This window comes from Zingiber officinale, chromosome 6A (assembly GCF_018446385.1).
Source record: "Zingiber officinale cultivar Zhangliang chromosome 6A, Zo_v1.1, whole genome shotgun sequence".
Classification (NCBI taxonomy): Eukaryota; Viridiplantae; Streptophyta; class Magnoliopsida; order Zingiberales; family Zingiberaceae; genus Zingiber; species Zingiber officinale.
Window position 1 is genome coordinate 83,217,823 of NC_055997.1, and position 11,376 is coordinate 83,229,198.

The 11,376-nt window shown below is 47.9% G+C and overlaps 1 long non-coding RNA gene across 1 annotated transcript; it reads left to right on the forward strand.

Annotated features, from left to right (window-relative positions):
• Nucleotides 1–9,447: 9,447 nt before the first annotated feature.
• LOC121994139 lies at nucleotides 9,448–9,916 on the forward strand. The gene is made up of 3 exons (XR_006115600.1): nucleotides 9,448–9,494; nucleotides 9,635–9,771; nucleotides 9,857–9,916. It is a non-coding gene; the product is annotated as an uncharacterized LOC121994139 (long non-coding RNA).
• The last annotated feature ends 1,460 nt before the right edge of the window (nucleotides 9,917–11,376 follow it).

Consider the following 11,376-nt stretch of genomic DNA (forward strand, 5'->3'; position numbering starts at 1 on the left):
AAAAGGTTTTCAAATCTAAGATGATTTAAACAAGACCTCATTTCATGATAAGATTTTCTATGCTATGTAGAAGGATTCTTTTCCATGATTTTATACTGATATGATGAATGATCAGAGGAGTATCTAACCCTAGGATTTAACCAAAAATATTTTAAAGAGGCTAGGAAGATTATTGTCTAACCAAACTAGTGCAAGGTTCCTTCTATGAAATGCTAAGGACCTTTCTATAGTTTTCTTGCTTGGAAATTAATTGGAACCAAAAGAAAACTCACTTGTATGCTTCGGACCAGAAAGGTTAAGGGTTAGAAAGACCTTCAAAAAAAAATTTAAATAAACATGCGCCTATGATAGGATATAAAGTTTCTTAAAGGGTGTTCACATTGCTAGAAACTCATGAACTCTTTTTAGGGTTTTTCGGCCATGATAAAAGGGATAGCTTAGATTAGCCTAAACAAAAATATTAATATGCTCAAGACCTCTGTGATATTATGATATGAAAGTTGATTAATGCTCTCATATTTAATTGGAATGTAGAAAATTAGTTACATGATATAAGACATGTAAGATCACAAGAGTCCTAGCTTGTTTATGATCCAATTTTGTGTATGATGTTCTTAGTAACTTTTGCCATGATATTTACTTAGGCTTTCCATGCTTTAGGCCACTTAAGAAACCTAGCTTAAGGACTGGTAGGTTTCGCCATGAAGGAAAATAAAAGAAAAAGGGAAAGAAACCTAGGAAATGCTATACATAATGAGAAGAAATGAAATTATGTTATGTAATATGCCATGATATGTTATAGCATAGGAAATGCTATACATAATGAGAAGAAATGAAATTATGTTATGTAATATGCTATGATATGTTATAGCATAGGAAATGCTATACATAATGAGAAGAAATGAAATTATGTTATGTAATATGCCATGATATGTTATAGCATAGGAAATGCTATACATAATGAGAAGAAATGAAATTATGTTACGTAATATGCCATGATATGTTATAGCATAGGAAATGCTATACATAATGAAAAGAAATGAAATTATGTTACGTAATATGCCATGATATGTTATAGCATAGGAAATGCTATACATAATGAGAAGAAATGAAATTATGTTACGTAATGATATGTTATAGCATAGGAAATGCTATACATAATGAAAAGAAATGAAAAAGGAAATGCATGAAAGATTGTTAGGGACATGATATGATAGTTATGCATGATAAGTTATTTTTTTTTTGTATGGTTTGTACCAAGGGTGGGCTCCGTAAATGCCCCGGGGTCGATGGAGTAAGACTCGGGCCTCGTCAGTAATGGGCCTCTGAATGCCCTAGGTCGATGGAGTAAGACTCGGGCCTAGTATGTATGCATGGTAGGGTTCAAGACTTGCTACCTTGGACCTACCTATGAAGCGCGCGCATTATGTATGTGGTACAAACCGGGATCCCCTCTAATGATGATATTAATTTCAAGTACTTATAAGTATAAGTTTTCAAATTCATGATGCATTGCCTACATATGTGCTTGAATTATCTGATGATTAGATATAATGTCATGTGATATTATGATATGAATATGAATATGATACGCTTGTATGTCGTATGCTTATGATACCTCGCATGATATTGATATGCAATGATATGAATTCGGTTTTAGTGAATAGGAAAGGAACTTACTGAGCCATGAGTGCTCATAGCTTACTTTCCTTGTACCGCAGATATGGGGGACGGATATTCGGAACGACGGGGCAGCAGGAGGAGCAGATAGTGATGTGTGTGGTGGTGGCTCGGCAAGAACGATTCAGACAAATTAATATTTTTAGTTATATGATCAATATATGCACATTCGAACTAATCAGAATATGTGATATCATGCTTATTTAAATAAAAGGAATGATTTAAAATTTTCCACTGTTATAGTATAACTAAAGCATGTACGTAAGTAGTATAAGATCGTAGCGCCGCCCTTGGGTAAGAAGGGTGGGCGTTTTTTTACAATTTTATTATTATATTATTAGCCTGTTACTTATGCATTCGTGCGATCTGCCTCGAGCTTCGGGGTACCAGGGACGGGGGGGACCCGGTCACTGGCTGCATGTAGCGTTGACCAGAGGACTTCTGAAGACTTGGTCAACATGGAAGACATCTCAGCATACCCCCCTCCGGGACGTCGGTACTTGGTCAACATTCTCGCCACCTCACCCAGTGGTCCGTCTGACTCAGCTTCCGGACGGGATCAAATTTGGCGTCGTCTGTGGGAACACAACCACCTGTTCTGGAACGTGAAGATGGACGACGTCGGTAGGTTCACTGTCATTATCACAGTTCCGGAGGATCCCGATGAGCATATTATCTTCTATCCTTACTCCACCGGTATTCGGGAGTCGAGGGATCGTGTGGAGCTTCAGCTGGCCAACAGGTTAGTTTTTCCATTATTTTTTTTCCCTGACTCCACGGGTATTCGAGAGTCATGGGACCGAGACAAACCCTTAGTTGGTTGGCACGGCTCCCCTATCAGGTACGTTACCAGCTCTGCGCTCTTTTTACAATTATAGGAACTGATATAGCTCCCTGATAAGAGTGTAGAATCCTAGTTCCTTGATCAAAGACTATGGCCTTCGATTTTTGATCGGACACTAGGGGCCCAGCTCCCCGCACATACACTTAGGACACAGCTCCCCGCTCTTACACTAGGGACACAGCTCCCCAATCATTGACTCGCAGTACGAATTCCCGATCAGGATCTAGGGACCGCGCTCTTTGATTACAGGCTGGGAGCCTTACTCTCCAATCAGAGACCAAGGGCCCAGTTCCCCGATCAGGTGTACTACAGGCTCTGCACCCTTTACCATGAGGGTCTGCATCCTTTTACTGCCACAGGCTCTGCATCCTTCACCATGGGTTCTGCATCCTCTTACTGCTATAGGCGCTTTACTCTATTGCTACTATATGTTCTATATCCTCTACTTGTTTTGCGCCCTCTTACATCTACAGGTACTACTCCCTTCACATGCTGTGCTCTGTTTCTTTCTATTGCTGTGGACTTTGCCCCCTCACATTGCTACGGGCTTTACTTCTACGGGCTTTAAGGCTTATCGCCCCCGTTCGGGGTCGGGCGGTCTTCACGGGTCTCGGGCCAGCTTATCAGATCTCTTACCTCCCCTGTTCGGGGTTGAGATAGTCTCCACCGGTCTAGGATCGGAATATATCATCTCTTACCTCCCCCGTTCGGGGTTGAGATAGTCTCCACCAGTCTAGGATCGGAATATATCATCTCTTACCTCCCCCGTTCGGGGTTGAGATAGTCGCCACTGGTCTTAGATCGGAATATATCATCTCTTACCTCCCCCGTTCGGGGTTGAGATAGTCTCCACCGGTCTCAGACCGAAGTATGTCACCTCTTACCTCCCCCGTTCGGGGTCGAGAAAATTGTCACTAGTCTCGGACCAGAGTATCGCCACTGGTCTCGGACCGGAGTATCGCCACCAGTCTCGGACTGGAGTATCGCCTGTAGGATTGAAAAGAATTTAGATATCTCCACAATAGCATGATATTGTCCACTTTGGGCCTAAGCCCTCATGGTTTTGCTCTTGGGCTCTCCCCAAAAGGCCTCATGCCAATGGAGATATCTTTTCTCTTATAAACCCATGATCTTTCCCATGTGTTTCCAATATGGGACTATGTTTGCAACCTTGCAACCCCAACATCGCCACTGGTCTCGGACCAGAGTATCGCCACCGGTCTCGGACCGAAGTATCGCCACCAGTCTCGGACTGGAGTATCGCCACTGGTCTCGGACCGAAGTATCGCCACCAGTCTCGGACTGGAGTATCGCCACTGGTCTCGGACCAGAGTATCGCCACCGATCTCGGACCGGAGTATCGCCACAAGTCTCGGACTGGAGTATCGCCACTGGTCTCGGACCAGAGCATCGCCACCGGTCTCGGACCGGAGTATCGCCACCAGTCTCGGACTGGAGTATCGCCACCAGTCTTGGACCAGAGTACCGCCAACGACCTCTCGGTCGGGTTCCAAACTCTCGCCTCAGTGCGAGTTATAAGTGAGCATGCTCTCACGCCCAACAACCTTCCCGATCGGGTCCCAGACTCTCGCCCCAGTGTGAGTTATAAGTGAGCAAGGCTCTCACGCCCAACGACCTTTCCAGGTCGGTTGTCCCAGACTCTCGCCTCAGTGCAAGTTATAAGTGAGCAAGACTCTCACGCCCAACGACCTTTCCAGGTCGGCTGTCCCAGACTCACGCCCCAATGCGAGTTATAAGTGAGCAAGGCTCTCACGCCCAACGATCTTCCCGGTCAGGTCTCAGACTCTCGCCCCAGTGCGAGTTATAAGTGATCAAGGCTCTCACTCCCAACGACCTTTCCAGGTCGGCTATCCCAGACTCTCGCCCTAGTGCGAGTTATAAGTGAGCAAGGCTCTCACACCCAACGACCTTCCTGGTCGGGTCCCAGACTCTCGCCCCAGTGCGAGTTATAAGTGAGCAAGGCTCTCACGCCCAACTCCCCAACGACCTTCCCGGTCGGCTATTCCAGACTCTCGCCCCAGTGCAAATTATAAGTGAGCATGCTCTCACGTCCAACGGTCGGCAGGTCGGTGTCCCAGACTCTCGCCCCAGTGCGAGTTATAAGTGAGCATGCTCTCACGCCCAACGGCCTACCCGGTCGGCAGGTCGGTGTCCCAGACTCTCACCCCAGTGCGAGTTATAAGTGAGCATGCTCTCACGCCCAACGACCGGCAGGTCGGTGTCCCAGACTCTCGTCCCCAGTGCGAGTTATAAGTGAGCATCCTCTCACGCCTAACGACTGGCAGGTCGGTACTCACTCCTCACTCGCCGCTCTGCCCAGCTCTCATCCTTAGCAGTTCGCTCACCACTGTTCTCAGATGACACTCACCACTCACTTGCCGCTCTACCCGGCACTCATCATACTCGCCCCACTCGCTGCTCTGCCCCGGCACGCATCACACTTGATTCACTTGCCACTCTGCCCGGCACTCTCAGCTCATGTTTTCGCTCACTGCTATCACTCGGTCGGCACTCGCTCGGTCGCGCTCACAATTTTGCGCGTCCACCATTTTCTTTATTGCCAGGCCACAATTTACGGTCGCTCGGTCGACGCTCTCCTGGTCGCGATTTACCATCACTCGGTCGGCACTCGCTCGGTCGCGCTCACGATTTTACGCAGGTCGCGATTTACGGTTGTTCGGTCAGTATTCTCCCGGTTGCGCTTACGGATTTGCTCGTCATGGTCGCGATTTACGGTCGCTCGGTTAACATTTTTCTCAGTCACGCTCACAGCTTCGATCGTCCATCCTTCTCTTTATTGGTCGATCACGATTTACTGTCGCTCGATTGGCGCTCTCCCGGTCGCAATTTACTGTCACTCAGCCGACACTTCCTCGGTCACACTCACGGATTTACTCGTACTGATCGCGATTTATGCGGATGACATTTTCTCGATCGCGCACTCACCATTGCTCATCTATCGTCTTTCATCTCGCTTGGTAATCACTCGATCACCCTGCTCGGCCTTGCCCGATCATCGTCTCGGAATCGTTCGACATCTGTCGGATCGTACTTTCGACATTTGCTCGATATGTCTTTTGTCGCTCGAACGACGCTTATTCTTTTCATCGCTTTGCCAGGTACCCATCGTCCACATCTACTCATTCGACATTGTGTGGCAGGCCCCGTGATATGATTCTGCATTCAGTAGCGATTCTGTGTTTCATTTGGCTGGGTCTAGTCAGTCGGACTGTCGCCTCCTTCGACTAGACTTAAAGGGGAGGCTTGTGACGTGGATATGGTTTAGGGCAGGGGAGGAAATAGGAGAAAATGGAGGGGCAGTTTTAGAAAATAAGGGGATAGGATTTTAAGAGAATACTGTAGCATGCAGGAAGGAGGGGGGGTTTTTTGGTTCGTGGAGGTGCGCCGCCAGCCCAGCTATTTTCTTCCTTCTCCTTGCGTCGCCATTGCTCGAGCCGGCACCAGCCACCACTTCTTCTCCTCTCCCTCTCCTCATTATGTCACCCCCTCTCCTCCTTGCCGCCGCCACCGCCTAGAAGAGGGAAGAGCGTCTTCTTCCTCGTCCTCTCACCCTCCTCGCCGGCGCTGCCGCCGGCCATCACCTCTGCCTCTCTCTCTCTCTCTCTCCTTTTTCCGTGACTAGACTACATCTCGAGCGTTGGAGGTTTTGCTTCACCGCCACCGCCATGAACTCGCAGCCACCCACAAGCAATGGCCGCCAGTGACGACCACCTCCGACCGCCTCCTTCCCTTCCTGCGCCCACGAAGCCGGTCACCACCTCCTCTCTGTTTCTCGCCGACACCGTCGCGCTGCTGCCCGGCTCACGCCAACGAGGTCTTGCTCACGCCGTTTCCGCTCTCCCCCTTGTCCAGCACCGCCTCCCTCTCGCTCACACTCGTTGATAGCCCATACGCCTTCTTCCTCCTAGTGCTATTGCCGACTGACAATGCCCTTACTGGCAGATCAGCCCCTTACCGGCAGATCAGCCCCTTACCAGCAATCGACGCCGCTCACAGGCGGTCGATTCCGTCAACAATTGGGTGATACCGTCTCCGGCGGTTGTCGATGGCCCAATGCCCTCCGGACCATCCTCGTTAGCATATGCCCCTACGATCCAGGTCGTTATTACGTTCCGGCCTTCGCATCGATCTAGCTTGAGCACTGTGTTCCAACTCAAGGGCGGATCCCGCCTATGTGTTGTGATCTGGTCTTCGAGCCATCGTCGTATTTCGTCCTTCATGCGGTTGTTATATTTCGACTTGTGTGCTTATGTTGTATTCTTGTCTGTATACTAATGCTATGTCCCGGCCTGCGCGTCGATATTTTTATCTCGGCCTACGTGCCGATATTTGTATCCCGACCTGTGTGCTGCTAGTACCTCCCGACCTACGTGTCGGTGTCTTATCCTGACCTGCAGTTTGTCTTCCGGTTTCTTTCCGCGTTCGGCTTTGCGTCATCAGATCCAACCCTTAATCCTGATCGGGCGTCGTCTACTCTTCTGGGTCACGACAACTCACACTGCGTCCCATCCGAGGGCGCCCCCTGGGCCAGGGTATGTTTTCTATACTCGCCCCTCGTTCATTTTATTATTATATTATTAGCCTGTTACTTATGCATTCGTGGGATCTGCCTCGAGCTTCGGGGTACCAGGGACCGGGGGGACCTGGTCACTGGCTGCAGGCAGCGTTGACCAGAGGACTTCTGAAAACTTGGTCAACACGGAAGACATCTCAGCATACCCCCCTCCGGGACGTCGGTACTTGGTCAACATTCTCGCCACCTCACCCGGCGGTCCGTCTGACTCAGCTTCCGGACGGGATCAAATTTTTGTGAGGTGGATATGGTTTAGGGCAGGGGAGGAAATAGGAGAAAAGGGAGGGGCAGTTTGGGAAAACGAGGGGATAGGGTTTTAAGAGAATACTGTAGTATGCATGAAGGAGGGGGGTTTTTTGGTTCGTGGAGGTGCGCCGCCAGCCTAGTTGTTTTCTTCCTTCTTCTCGCGTCGCCATCGCTGGAGTCGGCGCCGGCCACCACTTCTTCTCTTCTCCCTCTCCTCACTGTGCTGCCTCCTCTCCTCCTTGCCACCGCCACCGCCTAGAAGAGGGAAGAGCGTCTTCTTCCTCGTCCTCTCACCCTCCTCGCCGGCGCTGCCGCCGACCATCACCTCCGCCTCTCTCTCTCTCTCTCTCTCCTTTTTCCGTGACTAGACTACATCTCGAGCGCTGGAGGTTTTGCTTCGCTGCCACCGCCACGAACTCGCAGCCACCCGCAAGCAATGGCCGCGAGTGACGATCACCTCCGACCGCCTCCTTCCCTTCCCGCGCCCACGAAGCCGGTCACCACCTCCTCTCTGTTTCTCGCTGACACCGCCACGCTGCTGCCCGGCTCACGCCAACGAGGTCTTGCTCACGCCGTTTCCGCTCTCCCCCTTGTCCAACGTCGCCTCCCTCTCGCTCACACTCGTCGATAGCCCATACGCCTTCTTCCTCCTCGTGCTATTGCCGACTGACAGTGCCCTTACAGGCAGATCAACCCCTTATCGGCAGATCAGCCCCTTACCGACAGTCGACGCCGCTCACAGGCAGTCGATTCCATCAACAGTTGGGTGATACCGTCTCCGGCGGTTGTCGATGGCCCGATGCCCTCCGAACCATCCTCGTTAGCATATGCCCCTACGATCCAGGTCGTTATTACGTTCCAGCCTTCGCGTCGATCTAGCTTGAGCACTGTGTTCCAACTCAGGGGCGGATCCCACCTATGTGTTGTGATCGGGTCTTCGAGCCATCGTCGTATTTCGTCCTTCATGCGGTTGTTATATTTTGACTTGTGTGCTTATGTTGTATTCTTGTCTGTATACTAATGCTATGTCCTGGCCTGCGCGTCGATATTTTTATCTTGGCCTGCGTGCCGATATTTGTATCCCGGCCTGTATGTTGTTAGTACCTCCCGGCCTACGTGTCGGTGTCTTATCCTGACCTGCAGTTTGTCTTCCGGTTTCTTTCCGCGTTCGGCTTTGCGTCATCATATCCAGCCCTTCATCCTGATCGGGCGTCGTCTATTCTTCCGGGTCACGACAACTCGCACCGCGTACCATCCGAGGGCGCCCCCCTAGGCCAGGGTATGTTTTCTCTACTCGTCCCTCATTCATTTTATTATTATATTATTAGCCTGTTACTTATGCATTCGTAGGATCTGCCTCGAGCTTCGGGGTACCAGGGACCAGGGGGGCCCGGTCACTGGCTGCAGGTAGCGTTGACCAGAGGACTTCTGAAGACTTGGTCAACATGGAAGACATCACAGCATACCCCCCTCCGGGACGTCGGTACTTGGTCAACATTCTCGCCACCTCACCCCGCGGTCTGTCTGACTCAGCTTCCGGACAGGATCACTATCCATTAACCATATCGTTTGCGGAAAATTAGGTCCCAATGCTCATAAACATGAAGTATGTGGCATGCTCATAAACATGAAGTATGTGGCATGCTACTACATAACTGGGAGTTATAGAACACAAGACTACGGGCTTTGCATGAGATCCAAACATTACAGGGACTTAGCGTATGCTGTCTCCTTTCTTCCTTACTACTGGCGAGCCATGCAGGTTTAATTAGTTTCGCACACTCTCCTCCTTTCTATGCATCTGGATTCTGATATGATCTGGGCGTACAGTGTGCTAGAAGATGGTTTGATGAAGGAGAAACAAGCCACTTGATCAACCTGGGAAAGTATGTTTCAGCCATGCTCGCTGCTGGTGCCAAAGTAGCTTATGAAAAGGAGAAGAGTGCAGGCTGGCTGCACTTCTTGTAGTAATCTCAAGTGCTGCCACTGTGTACCAACTGTACTGGGATTTTGTTAAGGATTGGGGATTGCTCCAACTCAACTCCAAGAACCGATGGCTTCCGGAATGAATTGATCCTCCGGTGCAAGTTTGTTTACTACTTATCGATGGTATGTCATGAGATCATATACACTAATCACATCTAATGAAGTCTTAAGTATGATATCGGTTTGTTTATCTCAAACACAAAATTACCAGACCATAAATTTACTCATTAGATCAACGAAGATGTTCCACAATAAATTTGCAGGCTTTGAACTTTGTTCTACGGCTCGCTTGGTTGCAAACAGTTCTGCACTACAACTTTGCGAGTTTGGATTACAGAGTGACTTCATTCTTCTTAGCAGCCCTCGAGGTGATTCGGCGAGGGCATTGGAATTTTTATAGGTAGATTTTTTAGAAGGAAAAAAACTTTTCTTTTCTATTGTTGTTTTCTTTCTTAAATGTTAATCTCTACTGATCGATGTTTCAGGTTGGAGAATGAGCACCTGAACAATGCTGGAAAACTTAGGGCTGTTAAGACAGTTCCACTGTCTTTTCATAAAGTGGATAAGGAATGATAGATTTATTACTATATGATGTGGTTGAGATAATTGATGAACGTTTTTTTTTTTAAGCATTCTAATTAGTCATCTTGTTATCTGGTGCTCTTACTACTTTTTTAACTTTGTCTTGATTTACTAATATATTATTTATATGTTTTTACAGTTTACAAATCTCAAGTACTGTAGAGTTGAAATTGATGAAGTGCGGTTCGAGTGGGTTGAATGCATGCTAATTACATTTGAGTAGGAAAAGTATTTGATTTTTGAAAACTTTAGATGATGCATGCATTTGCATGGAATGTAAATTGTGGATACTACCTTGATGTGTACAATATCAATTACCTTTTGATGTTGTAAAAAAAATATTTGTGTATTTTATGGATATAAAAAAAATAATATTAACTAAATTTTGTACTATTAAAATGTTGTATAATATCGGTTTTTCACTGTTTCGAAAATCGAATCAGTGTCGTTAAACAATACTGATATTACATCAGTTTTCCACCGCTGCCAAAACCGATGTCATTAACTGATATTACATCGGTTTTACACAGTTGCTGAAACGGTGTCGTTAAGTGATACTACACCGGTTCATAACCGATTCGAAAATCGGTGTCGTTAAGTGATACTACATCGGTTATAACCTGATGTCTAAAATGACAGACCTTTTACATCGCCTTCATAGACATCGGTCGATTTTGTAATAGACAGCGGTGGAAAATCGATGTCTATGAGGATTTTTCTTGTAGTGAACCCTAGGCAAGCGAAGTCCTGGTCTAGGGGATTGGAAAAAGTCTTGGCTGGTTAAGCACTTTGGGCAAAATCCTAGAGTCGGGGACTCTAGGTGAAAATCCTGGTGGTCGCGGATCAGGTGAAAGTTTGGACTAGTCATGGAATGGGCGTTCAACATGAAGACCTGAAGTCTCGAGCACTAAACAAAAGTCTAGTCGATTTGGAGGACCGGTCTGGAAAAAGGTAACTCTCTTGAGAGGAGTAGGTGAGGACGCGTTCCCCGAAGAGAGAATAGTAGACGTCAGTTCGACCTAGGGATTTTGAAGTAAATCTGAAAGTTAGAACCGGACAGTCCAAAGGCTGTTAAAAGTTATATATTGCTTTACTATTATTTGTTATTTGTCTAACTCTGTTTTGTAGGGAAACCAACATTTTGCATGTTGAGGTTTTGTCAATGATCGGTCGACCGAACCGGGGATCGGTCGACCGAACCGGGGATCGGTCGACCGAACCTCCAAGCACGCAGAGTAGATTTCCAGCTAGCTGATCAGGTTCGACCGAAGGATCGGTCGACTAAACCTGGGGTTCAATCGACCGAACAGTGAATATGCGGTGATCGAGATCAAGCCAGATTGATCTGATCAGACCAGATAAGCCAACAAGGATAGTGGGATCGGTCGACCGAACTAAGACTCATCCGAAGCTGGATCTCGAC